This window comes from Meleagris gallopavo, chromosome 7 (genome assembly GCF_000146605.3).
Source record: "Meleagris gallopavo isolate NT-WF06-2002-E0010 breed Aviagen turkey brand Nicholas breeding stock chromosome 7, Turkey_5.1, whole genome shotgun sequence".
Lineage (NCBI taxonomy): Eukaryota > Metazoa > Chordata > Aves > Galliformes > Phasianidae > Meleagris > Meleagris gallopavo.
This window is the reverse complement of record NC_015017.2, coordinates 17,066,266-17,080,282: the sequence shown is the minus strand read 5'-3', so window position 1 is coordinate 17,080,282 and position 14,017 is coordinate 17,066,266. Positions and strand designations below refer to the sequence as shown.

The 14,017-nt window shown below is 44.0% G+C and overlaps 1 long non-coding RNA gene across 2 annotated transcripts in view; it reads right to left on the bottom strand.

Annotated features, from left to right (window-relative positions):
- The window catches only part of LOC104911676, a 66,006-nt gene that overhangs the window by 30,296 nt on the left and 21,693 nt on the right, over window positions 1-14,017 (bottom strand). Inside the window, exon 1 of one of the 2 annotated variants that reach the window (XR_002116668.2) lies at window positions 12,479-12,640. The exons of the other annotated variant lie outside the window; for it this stretch is intronic. This is a non-coding gene — a long non-coding RNA (uncharacterized LOC104911676). Of the gene's footprint in view, window positions 1-12,478; window positions 12,641-14,017 lie in introns of those variants that run through there. 2 annotated transcript variants of the gene reach the window in all.

Here is a 14,017-nt window from a genome sequence, read left to right as displayed (position 1 = left end):
CTCTTACCCAGTTCTTGGTGTTTGGCTGCAGTGAAGTCCATAGGGACTAACTAGCCTGTTAGAAAAACAAGGATTCATTATTTCTACTGTTGTTTCTTCCTCCTATGAGCATGAGCATGATCTATTCTGTGGAGCATACTGGATCTTGATAGGGATCTGGAAAGTACTCCTAGGTTAAGATTCAGCTTCTTAGAGCAGGTTACCTACTTTAAATGCCTCTCTTTTTCTCTTCTGTCCTTTGCTCTAGGCTCTAATAGTGCTCAGCAGAGCATATTCTGTAGGTCGCTCCAAAAGGAATTCCTCCTATTTATTTTCATAGAAATTGCAACAGATATGAAGAGTACAATAACACTATTTGATAGAGCAAATTCTCAGCTAAAAAAAAATATTTTTTTCAACATAGTCACTGCTACCTATTGTCGCTACTGCTGAAACACACCACCCACTGCCTCATTGCACTCACATCCACTGTTTGCTCTCCATAAGTGTTCAGGAAGCATCAGTGAACGTCAGTGGGAGCCATTTTTTCCACATAGAGGAACTCAGTGACACATCTTTGCTTCCTACACTCTAACATGTAGGATGCCATTTTGTCAGACTGCTCCTCTGCTGCCATTTGTCATAATGGAATATTGGCAGGAAGGTTCAGTATCTATTGCCATATCACCAACATCCACCTCTGATGCCGTGGGCCAACGTCATAAAAAAGGAGGAACTTCTGGAGCAGCTCTCATACATATGTGCATTCGTTTTAGTTTATAGCTCCCTATGAAGACTGCAAACAGAAATTTGAGAATGGCTGGCCTAGTATTTTTGTCACTTTTACCTCTGTTAAAATGTGTTAGCAATTTTCAAATTGAATTAATTATAATTTATTTTATTGGAATTGGGATATTCACATTTTGCCTGACAATAGTAATATGCTGGTAGAACACGACCCAAAAACTATTCCTGCATAAACCATGAGCAGAGATGATGTGAAATGGGGTTACATCGCCCAGTATCTGCTGGCTGAAGCTCTTTGCTGCTCTCCCTTGTAACGGGTGCTGTGAGGACACCAGGCAGTTTCATCATTCCTGGTTTCCTGGCTCCTGCTTCTATTCCAGAACACACTCTTGAGAAATTGCATGGGATGACACTGCAGCTTACACCTCATCTGCGTATTAGGCTACATAGGATGGCAGGTCAGCTCATCCGAAGAGCTCCTTTCTCCAAAGGCAGCTGGGCCTTTGCCCTGGGTGCCCACTTAGCTTGATAGGAAGATGAACGAGAACATTTGTAAATTTTTGTCTCGTACAATGTATTCCCGGCTTCCTTCCAGCCCCAATTTTGAAACCAGCATCTGACTGGTTCAGTTGAGTCTTCCCATGTCTTTCTAACATTCCTTTTCAATTTGGGCATATTGTTCTGCCTGGTGATAGTGGCTCTGATAATTGCATGAGTCAGCCATTTTGCGCAGTTTGGCAATATACCGATCTATTGTATTTTTAAGTTTCTTGGATGATGTTCCTGTTTCTGTGGGCTGAAAAGCACTTCTAGGATTTTACAGAATCCTTCCTGCTCCCCTCTTGGCCCTACCGAACATAGAAAGTGCATATGGAGGACTTCATTGTGGAGAACTAAGAACGTGTCTGTTTGCATTCCATTTTCTTCTCCACTCACTTGGATCCAAAAGGGATCCAAAATGGAATTCAGCTACAGTCCAAGTCCCCTTCACATTTATCTGCCAGATCTGGGATGCTGTTATGTTGTGCCTTCACCCTGTTTTACTTCCTTTCTATGACATTGCTAGTTTCTCTTTCTTGCAAGTTCCATTTCCTCATTCTGCCACCCTTCATGTTCCAGCACAAAAGAAGAATGCCTCTACAAAGAAGTCAAAGAGTTCCTAATAACTGCTTGAGAGGGTCCTTATTATTACAGAAGTGCTCTCCTGAACTAAGTTATTTGCAGTTATCAATTCATCCTATTAAGCCAGCCATGGAGAAAGGATGGTTCACTGTTATTTTGCATTCATTTGACTGGCACCTTATCTGAATGCAGGTTTTATCAAGTTTTATCTCAAGCTGAGTGACACAGCTAATTTTACCTGTTTTCTCAAGCTTCAAACTCCCACCTGAAGGAAAGTGAGCATATAAAACACCAGTGACTTCATTTCTAGAGATAAATGTTTTGTTTTACAAAGTGCTTGAGCTTAAGGGTTTGAAAAGCAGCTTCTGCTAGCAAAACTGAAGTCACTGGAAGATTCCGTGGGCAGTCAACAGAAAAAAATATATAAGCATAACAGGGTAACTATGGAAAAAGAAATTCAAGCACAGATTTTTCTTCTTTTTCTTCCTCCTCCTCAGCTCTACCAGAAGACCAATTCCACTAGCCAAAATATAGTGAACAACAGTAACATCCCAGATTGGCCTCTGTTTCTTAGCCTGACCTATCTGCTGGATGCACTTTCCTACCTGTTCCAATGGGAGCAGCCCCACTCCATGGAGCCATTGCCCTTCATCACAACACCTGTTGTTCCCTCCAAGTGCAGAGGGAACAACAGGTGTTAACTTATAAGAAATAATCCCCTTCAGTCAGTGAATAGATGCACAGCACAGCAGGTCAGAGACCTAAAGGCTGTAGATGGGCCTTAAGAAGAGCTGAAATAATTTTATGACCAATGAAAGCACTTGCCTGGTTGTTTCTATATAATCAGTGAGAGAAGATAATCAAAGCTGGTTCCTTGAGGCACCAGCTAATGATACTAATTAGCACACAGATAGGGCCTTGCTGAAAGCATTACACCCAGGCATGTGCTAATTAATTAGCTGATTGTCTGTAGGGAGATGATCTTGTGTTCTCCTCCCTCTCCTGCAGGATTGTATAAGGGGGAAGAAATGATGGAGGGTTTTATGCTTTCTCATAAAGTAGATCCCACTGTAGGATAGTTCAGGATGGTGAGTTTCTTTGAGATTATGACTCTCAATTACGAGGTTTTGCCCTGACTGTTCTCTATACTCAGGCTATAGCAACAATATTAACCCTCAGTCCCCAGTTTCTAGGAAGAGAGTTTTATGTGGAAAACAGTTTATGTGAGTTTCTATGGTTCAAGTGCATTGCTATTGATAAGTAAAATCAGACACTGGTATAGGCTCTCAGTATCACCACAGGCTCTCGGGAAGTTTTGAAGATCAAAGATCACCCTCTCTGATCAGGGCTGGCTGCCTTTCCCAGGCAAAGTTCCTTGCAATGACCACAGCTTTAATGAAATCCAATGTCCTGACTTTACAGTGACCACTCTGGCTCCAAGGAGCTTAGCTCAGACAGAGGCACTGGAGTCTGGCAGTGACCAAGTATTTTCTCTTGTTGGCTTTCTATTTCTAGGAGACTGCTGGAAAAGATCCCAAGTGATATATCTGGCTTCTTTTCCAGGCTGGTTTGTGTGAGTGTGTGTGAGAATGTGACTAGGCAGAAAATATTCTATCTATTGTTTTATGGTAGAGAAGCAAAGAAAGACCAGTTTAAAAGAGCAGTGTAAGGTGGAGTACATTTTTCTTTTAACTCCATCCAAATTGCTGACTGACCAGACCTCCGTGGTGCTTAACAGTCTGCCCAGCAAATTCAAAGCCAAGCTTTGCAGCTGCATTCAGGATTTCTCCTCCCTTTCCTCTCCCTTACACTTGCAGAGAAAAGAGAACCTCTGTTCTGTCTAGAAGCATGGGACACATGGGTTGGCTGAACCTACAGCAGCAGAGGGAAGAGTGCAAGTTTCTCCTTCTAATTTTGTATGTCCTATATAAAGGCTGCCATGTGGGAAGGAGAGATTTTTTAATGCGCCGTGTTCTCTGTTAAAAGGCTTCCTGTACATGTCTTAAGGAGCTATCAGGTGGTCATACCTTCTAGAAAGGGTGGGTGGTGGGAGAGGTACTCCAGTCCCCTTCCCTGCTGCTTTCAGATTTGACTAAGTACCTGAATCTACCATCTCTGCATCTTGAGGGAGGTTTATCCCACACATCTCTTAGCAGGACTGCAGTGACCGCTTCTAACACTTTCCCTGGTGTCCTACCAAGACATTGGTCTAGCAACCAAATGCCTAGTGCTTGCACCACAAATGCAAGCTGCTCCTCCTGTCACCTGAGTTTGTATAACTATACCCACAAATACGGTCATAAACATTGTCCACACAGGGTTCTGTGACTCAGTAAGTGTCTGTGGGGCTGACTTTTACAGACCTCAAATTACCAGACAAGGGGATAGTTGTTCTCTAGGTCTGAGTCACTTGTTTAATGGGGCCTATTTTTGAGTGAAGGAGGAAGAGGTGGCAGCATGACTAGGAAGGAAGATTAGCGCTATCTTCACTGTGACACTGTGGGTGAGAAGTGAAGGTCTGTGCCCCTGCCCTGGTACTCAAACAAACAGAGAGTCCACTTTGCTTCTGTTGGTTTAAGGACAGAAAATGTACAAATGATATGGAAGAGTGCACCGAAAGCTTTGTTGATATTGTGTCAGAAGCCAGAAGCGTGAACCTTCTAGGATGTCTAAATACTATGACTTCCTAAAGTGCTGAGTAACAGATTTCAGAGTCTTGCATTTGGGCTCACGCAAGTTACTATGTGTGTGGCAGAAACTAAGTGTCTTTCCTCTTCTTATTCATGTCGCATAGAGATACAACCGCGTCATTCACATAAATCAAGCACAATTAGCCAGAGGGCTCAAATTTACAGTGTTTCTGATAAACCAGACGCCTAAGATGTTCTGTGATGGGAAAAGGCTGCACTCTGCAAGAACACAGCAGGTAACAGTAGCCTTGTGAACGATAGCCCAAAGCCTCAGCTTTCGCCCCGGTACCTGAACATCTCACTGTCCTGAGGGAAACATCTGCGGAGCAATTATTATCTTGGAAAGAGCCATGGGAAAATAAAGCAGTCGGTAACACTTGAAAAGCGTCCCAGATTCCCACTGAAAGGCTTTGTCAGAGCTGTGAACCTTCACTTTATTTAGCTGTATGCATTTTTTTTTTTTTTTTGGAGAGAACCAGAAAAGTATCCTGTATGTTGCTGCGGTGGGAAATCTCAGCCGTGATAACATTCAGCTCAAGGTTGTTATCTAGTGGGTTGTAACCTGGGAAATATGGGAATATTTCTCAAAGGAAAAGCCAGGCTTGTCACTTTGTACTCTTTATGAGCTTAACTGTTTGTGTCTCAGTAGGTCATAGAAGAGCCATGTACCACACAGAGGCACAACCACTACTTTATGCTGGCCCTCTCCCTAGGACAATACTTCTTGTGTCACAATTACTGTTGTGGGTTTGTTTTTGTTTTTGGTGTTTTTTTTTTTGTTGTTTTTGTTTTTTAATTATTATTATTTCCAGGGATTTCAGTCTGCAAAATGACAAGGCTGCCGCTGAGCACAGTGCTTCCTAGGGGACACACTGGGTGGCCCAGTCTCCAGATGCATCTCCAAGCTCTGTCATCCATCCTGCTCATGGGGATGGGATCACAGCTCTAACGGTGTTGAACATGGACAGTTGTGGAGGCAGAAGAGAGATACAGGAGAGCCTCATGAAGACTGCAGAGGTATACCTAGCTATGGGAAACCTGTGTCTAGGTCTGGATGAAAGATGTAGGCCATTTCAATTTTAAAGCAGAAACAGAATGTGAGGTTGCGCAATAACACTTTGCACTTGCCTTCAGAGGAAATCAAAGGCCTTTGGGGCAGGAGGGACCACCACTACCCCTCCTTTTCACAGATGGCAACATGGAAGTACAGGGCAACAAAACAGAGTAGGTAAGGTCACCCAAGGAAGCAGTGGAGGAGCTGGGAATAAAACTTAGGTTTCATGAATCACTAAACCACATTGCTTCCCCTTAGGGCTATGGATGTATTATAATAGAGCAAGATCCAGATGTGGTTTTTAACTGTCATTCAATACTCTGTGTGATATTACTCTGCCTAAGAAAATATACAAATTTGGACTCCCCAGAGATTTGACTGGTTCAGGGGAGCTTGATTAAGCATGTTTGTCATGACATTTTAGGCAGAACAGCATACAAAAGGATAGGGGGCAATTCTCAAATGCACTGGCAAGGAGCTGCTGAGCCAAAAGGATGTGTAAGGATTTGAGAAACACAATCTCAAAAATAAAGGAGAGAGCAGAGTCAGAGCAAAGAAGCTGGACAGCATCAGGAGGAAGGAGGAAAACAGATGCTTGGCATCTGGGTCTGGGGATGTCCATCTCTCCTGCCAGCTCTGCCACATTTCAGCTGCTCTCTATAGCCACAGTCAGAGATAGGAGTGTTAGCTTGGTAAAAAACTTTGTTCCACATGTAAAACTCCTCATGCTTTGATATTAACAGTAAGCACTGAGAGGGCCAAACCTCCATAGCCTGAAGCTATGATTTAAATTGATCTGCATTCACATTTCCACCTCCAGGTTTTGGCTGGGGGGAAGGGGGCAGTTGAAGAATTGCATCCTTTCATCAAATTTCTTCATTAAACTTGCCCCCCAGCCCACCTTGACACATTACAGGTGTTTGTTCTCAGAGCACCCTTCCTGGAGTCAGATGGTTGCATATCATCTCAGGTTTAGCTCACAGTAATGAAGGACTTTTTAACTTCTGGAATTGGCCTAAACAGATAGAAACTTAAAGGACTAAAAAACTTGAAACCGAAACCTATCCTTTTCGTACTACTTTATGTTAAATAAGCCTTTCTGATGTAAAGTTTAATTCCTGATTCCTGCAGCAAAACTCATGCTTTCAAATGCTTGGCCTTAGAAATGTAGATTTAATACTGGCCCAACCTGGAAAATTCTTACTTACCCTCCTTATAGGGTTACTTAATGTTCCTGAGTGCTGTTAAAAAGGCATGATCCCATTTGCATGTTAGGAAGGCAATGGAGGCAATGGTGCCTGGTTGAACAGAGCCATCCTTAGCTGAAGGTGATTCTATACCAGAAACAAGAGTCTCATCCTTTTATGGGATATTTCTGTTTAAGTCCTAGCTGCCATGATTTTCATATCTCCTTTAGATATGGAACAATCAAACAACAGTTAGATGTGGACTGAAGGTGGAAAGCACAACTTTGATACTGACATTAATTCTAATAATCTAGACATATCAACTTCTTTTTCAAAAAGAAAAAGACCTAAGGCTGTCCATGTGTTTAGGCTGCAAGGAAATTAAAGGAGAAAAATCTGCTTTCAGTTCTCCGAACATAGGCAGGAGTTACCTCACTGTATATTATGGTTACCTAAAAAGTAGGTGACACATAAATGAGATTTGCACTACAGCTGCTCGGGAGATACTGGCAACTCCAGGACAGGATTTATGCTGGATTAAAACAAAATCAAAACAAGCAGGGAAGATTTGTCTCCTGGAGTGTTTCCTCCATCAGCGAAGGGAGTTCAGATCACCAGTTTAGGACAGATACCTAAAATTTAGGTTCAGCGATGTGAATCCACAACCATGTCACAGAGAAGAGAGCTGTTTGATCAGAAGAAGAAGAAGAAGAAAAAAAAAGAAGAAAAAAAAGAGGCTGAAAAAAGGAAGCAAAGAGCAGCCTCAGGGAAGGAAAAAAGAGAGAATGTTAAAGGGTTACAGACAAAAGACAGCCCTTTTAAAACAAAGCGAGTTCAGAGGCTGTAACGCAATGTGTCCTTCGATATCAGGTTAGCTGCATGGCAGCTGGCAATTCATACCGTGTGAAAAGATCTCAGCTGAAGATCTTTGATAATTCAGGCAACTGGAGCACTCTGGGGCATTATTCCCCAGAACCCATCAAGCATGCACCTGGAGAGGTAGGCAGGGCTTTATCATAGAATCATAGAATCACAGAATGATGTAGATTGGAGGGAACCTTAAAGATCTTCCATTTCCAACCCCCCTGCCACGAGCTGGTCACCAACCACTAGATCAGGCTGCCCAGTGCCCCATCCAACCTGGCCTTGAATGCCTCCAGAGATGACGCATCCACAACCTCTCTGGGCAGCCTGTGCCAGTACCTCCCCACCACCCACTCCTGTCATGAGTGCTGTCATGACTGAAGAGACAGTGCCTCGGGCACCAGAGAAATCCACAAACCCCTGAAAGGTGAAACTACAGACAGGATGGATGTGATCCTCTCCTTGAGGAGTCTGATGGAGCCAGGACCACAGCATGGAAATATGTTGGGAGTGTGTGGTCTGGAGATTGCCCTGAGGGTGGCACATACTGAAGAGACACATTCACAGATCAGTGATGGGGACAGCATTCTCTGAATAGCCAGGTCTGAAACTGGAAGCTTTCTGTGTCTTACTTGCCCTTGCCATCACCTGACTGCACATCTCTTTATGATGGGAATAAACTTTTATATGGTAATAAATGCAGCATAGCTGGCCAGATGTTCACTTGCTCCTCAGCTGCTGATATCTGGGGTCTAGCTGCTGTTGAGGCACTGGAGCAGGTTGCTCAGAGAGATGGCAGGTGCCCCATCCCTGGAGACACTTGAGCACCTGATCCAGCTGTAGGTGTTCCTGTTCGTTGCAGGGGAGTTGAACCAGATGGCCTGTAAGGGTCCCTTCCAACCCAAATGATTCAATGATTCTATGATATCTTTGTGCCTAGTACTTCTGCCTGATGTCCACACAAAATCAGCCTGGGCTCCACTCTCAGCCAGTTGCATTCAGCCCAACCACCAGGGGACAGGTGGGGGGATGCCATGTGAGTGTATTTACAGGAGATGGAAATATTAAACCTTCTCCCTGCTTGTAAATTAAATGTGCTGTTAAAGCTCCGGGTCAGATGCTCACCCGACCACCCTGCCATTCCCTCTGATTTATCTCAGCAGCAGATGCAGGCCCACACGCAGGTCTGAGTGCTGCCAGTAACACGCAAAGCCCTTATTCACCCAGGAAAATACAAATTCAAGTGTTTGAGCTCCTTTGGAAAGGAAGAGGGAACAGCAAGGCTTGTAGCATGGTGGAAGGGCACTGTACTGTTGCCAAGCTTGTGCTGGACTGCCAGGTCTGGTGCTGAAGATGCAACCCAAAGAATGCAGGACAGGACCTCATGTAGCTATGGTCTGTTATCTGCCCCAGATCATTGGGAATCACGTGGAGAGATGTCTGTTCCTCTGAACCCTCTGCTTCCTCTGCCATCCACTGAGGGATCCATCCTCACAGTGCCAGCTGAGCGGATTAATGAAGCTCCTCTTTGGAGTTGGAAATGGAAGCTAACTTGAGCCTTCTAAAGGAGCTTCAACGCTACCTTGTTTCTGGGGATGCCAGAAGATCATATTATATTGTCAAAGCTGCTCAGTTCACTCTGTTTTTGCTTCCGTCTTCCATTTTTTTCTTCCTATTCCCCATTCCTTCTCCTGCTTTCCATGTTGCAGAAACCCATGAGGAAGCAGACCTACACAGTGTGAAATGCTAAGAGGAACCTTATGCCATGCTGCTGTGGATAATGTGTCAGAGAAAAACAAGTATGTCCGCGTGTTTGAGACCACTTGCACAGGATGGGAAATGCAGGATCCTGGGGATAGGAAAGCCTGATGTCTCTCGGTCTGCAGGAGAAACAGCCAGCCTTGATCCTCATTCTGGGAAACAGCTGCTGCCAGGATAATTTTATCCTCTTGCTTACACAAGAGAGAAGATCTATTTTACAAACATCCCGTGATCTCCTGGACCCATATATGCGGTCATTCCAGGTCGGAGTTGCATCACCCGAGAGGCAGGTCCGTATTCTGACCTGCTTTTAGCAGTCTCCCAGTGGTCTCTTCCTCCTTCCAGTGCTCTCAGCCTGGGGACCATATTCCTTTGTCTCAGCCATATTCCTTTGTTTTCTAATTAAGCTGGTTATCACCCTATGCTCTTCTCCATGACTTGCATGACACTATGAAAGTTTTCCTCTATCACACTCATACTGCAATCACTTACTCATGCTCAATGACAGACAGCTATGGAAGGAAAGTGCTTGTTTCCCTCCGCGCAAGATGTAAGGCACTATAGATAAGGAATTCATGCCCTTATCAGTTCTTACGCTGAAGTATTTGTCTTTTCCTACTGCTAAACTTATTGTCTACCTGAATGCAAATGAAAATACACTAATTAATTAAGAGATTTAGCATGTCACTGTCTTTCCACAGACAGTGTCTGTCAGCAATCCACATGGCACCTTTGCTTGGCTCCCAGCAATACTTCATAAATGAAAGTTTCTTGAGCAAAAAAATACAGAAAAAGAATTTAAAAAAAGCTTAATATTCATGTTTTAAAGAATAGAAACAGAGCAACAGAGGAAAACCTGAAATGCTTCATTTTGTAATCAGGCATTTTGCTATTTTCTCACTTGTTTTTTGTAATGACTTTCTGGCTCTGCATTTTCTTCTGAAAACATTCAAAAGATTAAGGAAAAAAAAAAGTCCCTAGGCCTTTCAGAAGAGCTAAAAATGAAAGCTGTTGGCATTTCTGGAGAAGCAAATTGACTTCAAAAGGGACAGAAAATGGCTTAAAGTCAAATGCAACTTTGTATTTCAAGAAACAAAATTCCTCTGAAAATGCCATTTCCTTCAGATTTTTCTAGTACCAATTTATTTTCCACATTTTTAACTCTTTTTTCTTCTCCGTGAGTTTGATCACCCCTTCTGCTCTGAGCTGTCATTGCTGCATTGGATGTGCTGTGTAAGGCAGCCAAAGGAAAGAGCTCTCCTGATTGCTTCATGAGCCCTCCCCAGAGCACTGAGGGTGCCCTAGAGGGTGGCTTTCAAGACACGTTTTTATTTGGTTAGCAACGGTCACTTGGCATCTGTGAAATCAAAGTATTCCCATATTAACGCCGGGCTGTGAGTGCTTACAATCAGTGGGTTAATCATTATGGAAATACTGACTGATCCTTGAGTCAAATGTCAGGTGGTGCCAAAAAACAGAGCCCCAGGACAAAGGACAGAGAAAAGTCAGCTCCGAGTAATGCTGCAAATAAAACGGCTGTTACACAAGACGTGTCTTCCAATGCAGCTCTTGGGTCACAGCAATATCTGAGCCACAAAGCCCGCTCCTGTGAAACATGGCGCATGCCATCAGCTGGGGTCTGATTCATGCCAAAGTCTGGGGGTCTCAAAGCCCCGAGTGGGGATCAACATATGCTCTGCTAACAAGCTATCCAGGCTGCTGGGGGTTATTTAGATAGAGATTAGGGGAAAAAAAGAGCTTCAGAGTAAGCCGTGAATAAACTTAGATACTGGAAATTAGAAGAGGGTTTCTAAGCAGCAGAGGAGAGGAGGTCTGAAGCGTGTCTGTTACAGATACAGCTCCAGTAAAAAACAATACCAGATTTTAAGCTGAGCTGCATCTGTCAATGAATGTATGTACGTATGGCACAAATGGCTGTGAAGGTGGGCACAGGTGTCCTGCTTTAGCTCTGCCTTTCTACAGTATTGCTTACTGAGGGCTGAAGAACCCAAAATAGACAGTAGTCATAGCAGCAATGCTTGCAGTCCCTCCCCAAAGTATTTTAAATAAAGACTGACATCTCCAGCGATGACTCAGGATTTTGATGGTTGCCAGTTTTGGCTTCCCCACGTAGCAGAGAATAAAAGGAGCATGATTTCACATGGGATGGTCTTCACTTAGTACCAGCAAGCTGGTTACACCACCAGGCCCTTGGGGAAGTCTCTGTTCACAAATCAACAAATACTCACAGATGCTTGCCCTCAATCAGCACTTTCAGTCTGGCCCAGGTCAGCAGTGTGAGGATACACTCGGTAGCATTTTTTGGAAGCAGGAGGGCAATTTACAGAGCAAAGAAGTCCCATATGTTGTTTTACTAAGCTTAATGATGGTTGCAAATACGAGCATCTTAAAGAATGAGGAGACTAATATACAACATTCAACCAGGGGGTGTTTCTGGTCCTCTGGGATTGTGTTTACCTACTGTTCACCAGAGTAAACAATGGGATTCCCATCCTCTCATTCTGACTTGGCTCCTCACTCCGAGGCAATTCAAGTTAGGGTTTTCAAATCCCTGGTCACGGCAGGAGAGTGTGGCTGTAGCTGAAGGGACAATTGTGAGGCACAGCTGGGACGGAGCGTGGATGTGCTGCCACAGCCCATGGAAAAACGCTGACAGCTTGGGATGGCAGTGCATCCCTCTGTCATAGAGAGCATTTTTGGAGAGAAACAGATCTCCTGCCCTTCAGTAGAGAGAGATCCTGAACAGCCTACTAAGACTAGATGCTAAATTTTTAAATAGAGAAAGAGCAGTGTGATGAATCCCATCTGAAAATAATATAGTCATTAACACATCATTAAAAATGCCTAGTGTCTTATAAATGCAAACAATGAAATCCTTCTGGGAGTGTCAGGCTCCCCTTTCTCTTTAAATGCAGCTGCATTTTTTTAGTGCATAGTGACTTTTCACTATTCAGTCTGCTTCTCTTCTGTCCTTCATAGCTACTGCTGTTCCCCAGCTGGATAGAAGCAGGATGTTTGCTTTCTGTGCTCTACAAGAAGTGGCTCACCCTTACCTTGTCCAGCATAAGATTTTGCTGCTCGGAACCCAGAGCAAAGTCAATCCTTCTTCAAGTCCGGAATTACATTTGATGGCTCAGAGAGGATCACAGCTTATGGCCTCACAAGGGATAATGTCATCTGGGAGAAAGGTGTGTGCCTCAGCAGCTTGTGCCACTGGCCAGAAGGCACCTGGGAAACTGGGAAACTAGGATGTGACCTCATAAAAGGTCTGGGGAGCATGCAGGGCTCAAGGTTGGCAGGTTCCTGCTGGCTGCAGTGCTCTCAGGGCAGCAGATCTATCTTGGCAGAGCGGGATGCTGTCCTCCGCTGTCACCAGTTTGAAGTCAGGGGTCTGGGCAAACTGTGGTGAGAAGTACCAAGCCACGAGTAGATAAGGAAATTAACTGATCAGAGAGAGATCGATTATCTCAATCTTTGAGCCACACTGCAAAGCAGGAGACTATGATGAGAGATGTGGAGGAGGGATCCTGGAACATCCTGGAGAAGGTCAGCAATTGAAAGAGTTTGGCTGACTGAGTTTAGTGAAATGAAGGCTGAAAAGGGTAAGACCAGGACTGGCTGTCACAGATACATCAGGAGCCTAAATGCTGGGGACAAAGGAGAGCTATTTAACTGAAGCACAATGTTGGCACAAAAACAGCTGGGTACAGGCTACCCATGAATACATCTAGACAATGTGAATAGATGGAAAACAGCGATACAAAAATAAAATAAAATAAAAATCAAAACCAGACCAAGTCATCTTCAGATTATAAAGTAATAGGAATGGAACTGAGAAAGCCTTCAGAGACCGACTCATTTTGGGCTTTGTAACCTCGGGTAATATGACAACTGCTTCTAAAAGAGAAAAGCCAGAGACCATTTTGTCAGTGTGGCCACAATACTTTTCATTCACAGCTTACTAAGAGGAAGATGATCTCCTCCATGTTCCTCTTCTTATTTTCCCCATTTGGTTGTATATTCACATATTAGAACATGAATTAATAAAATTAATATTTTGCTGTCATTTCACAGCAATTTCTGACAATGCTGCATGGACAACTTGGTGAGAAATACTGCTCTACTGCAATCCCCTGCTCCAAAGCTCTGTCACTAGCAGCTTAAGTGTCTCTTTCTCTTGATACAGCTCATGAGAGGGGTTGTGAGAATGTGGTCACTGCTAACAGCAGGACTCAGACTTTATGATTTCTCCTAGCCCAAGGCAAGGAGGGAGGCTGAAGGAATGGGAGACCTCTGAGTGTGATGGTTGTAGTGATCAAGAGCCTTAAGCCAGTCCTACTGCCAAGAAAAAGAGATGTGAGATGGTGGAAAGGGAGGCCAGGGAAATTTCTCTGGAGCAATCTCAGCTGGCTTTTGAGAGTGTGCATGGGAGAATGATGCCAGGAAGGTGGCAGGATGCCAGTGATCCCAAGGGGAGGTCAGGGTCTGTAGGTAAGGCTGGAGGAAACAGCCCCCCAACCCCTTTAATCTCTGGGCAAAATAAGGAAAAGTAAGGACCAGATTTCCTGTGCTGCTGTTAGACCTTGAGCCTG